This window comes from Penaeus monodon, chromosome 21 (genome assembly GCF_015228065.2).
Source record: "Penaeus monodon isolate SGIC_2016 chromosome 21, NSTDA_Pmon_1, whole genome shotgun sequence".
In the NCBI taxonomy this organism is placed as follows: domain Eukaryota; kingdom Metazoa; phylum Arthropoda; class Malacostraca; order Decapoda; family Penaeidae; genus Penaeus; species Penaeus monodon.
The window spans coordinates 3,046,814-3,048,425 of record NC_051406.1 but is presented as its reverse complement, the minus strand read 5'-3'; the positions used below and the strand labels follow the sequence as shown (position 1 = coordinate 3,048,425).

At 32.9% G+C, this 1,612-nt stretch overlaps 1 protein-coding gene across 1 annotated transcript in view; it reads right to left on the bottom strand.

Annotated features, from left to right (window-relative positions):
* Positions 1 to 49: 49 nt before the first annotated feature.
* LOC119586106 (alanine aminotransferase 1-like) overlaps positions 50 to 1,612 on the bottom strand; it is a 58,538-nt gene continuing 56,975 nt past the window's right edge. Inside the window, 1 exon segment of the mRNA XM_037934798.1 lies at positions 50 to 1,513. The gene's annotated coding sequence lies outside the window, so the exon portion shown is untranslated.

Genomic DNA, 1,612 nt, shown 5'->3' with positions numbered 1-1,612 from the left:
TACCAACACTCCAAAAGGAAGCCAAATGAATGGAATGAAAATACAGCAATAATAATCATATATTTTTTTATTTGACCTAATACAACTATTACTTTTCCCACGCTATTCGGTTCCGTGTTGCAGCAAGACATGGATATCACAGCTTGGTATCGTTTCAGGTAAGTGAAGAAAACGGACTATGGGTCTCCGATAATGAACTTGTGTTTGTATTAAATGTTAATAGTGTGATTTTATTTTTTTTATTTTTTGAAGTTATGTGTTCCCTGCAGTATTACATTCAATTCTTCTTTTGGAGAATGTGAGTTTGTGAGATGTGAGATGTGCACCTTAGTGGTGAGCTAGTATAGGGCATATACTGATGTGGCTTGTACATGTTTGCAATTGTTGTAATCACAAAAACTTTTCTTTTTTAAACACCTCTTGAGTATCGTCTTTGTGAGAATTGTTAATCATTCTTATTTTCAAATGACATGTATGGTCTTTACATGAGTATGTCACTTCTTTAAATTGAGAATAACTTCAAATAATAATTTCAACAAAAATATCATTACCTATGCTATTCCCAGATTTATCTTTTACATTTAAACAAATTTATTAACTACTCACTTACACGTTTCTAAACACATGCACACTTTCCCTGACTCTGTGGCCAACGTTGCTAGTAAGGATATCTAGTTTCGCTTTATGTCTATTTAGTATACCTAGTTGGCCTGTCTTTTATTTGGACAATTACAATACTGTATAACTTCCCTAGGATAATACTACCAAGTATAATACAAGGCTTTCCTGAAAACCATTGCCATATCATTCATTTGGTATTTACTTTACTTGTGTGTATGTGGAAGGGAAGGATGATAAAGAGAAATTGAGAAATGAGAAAGAATTTCTAAAAACTGGCTAATGATACATTTGGCCATATCACAACTCCAACTTGAAGCTATTCAATGTTGTATTTATACCTTTTAACTACCAAGTGTTGCGAGTAAGAGAGAAAAAATCTATGGGAAATTATATACCTCAAAATATTAACATTCTTCAAAACAATAACACTGCAGCACTAGAACATGCTGATATAACAGTGTCTTGTATATACTACTTTATACAGGAGAAAAAAAAAGAAAAGAAAGAGCTGTCATAACTTCTTGTGCTTGTCAGCATATCATAACTCAAAACTTAGAAAAAAGAAGAAAAAAAAAAGGTTTTAAAAACACAATGATGGACGTGAAGCCAATTTCTGAAATCAACTTCATTTAGTTGTACTCCCCATATGATCGTCAATTCCAAGTATATGCTGTGCTGTGCAAAGGTGATCCCTGTAGCCAAAGCTTACAGGTAAGTGATATGAGCCACAGTCAACGCTTTTGTTTTTATTTTTCCTTGCGATAGCTTGAGAATAGATTCTCTCTTCTATCGTTAAAGATATGTTGCTGAAATGTGTTAATATTTCCCCAAACCATTAAGCTAATTTATATTCAATCCTCTTCTCCCAGGTGAAAATTTTGAGGATGAGCATCTGAAACAAGACAAGAAAAAGAAGTGAAGACTCAAAATAACAGTAAATGAGTATAAACAGTATGCCATAAAACAGCTTTGTATGTTAGGATGTGACATG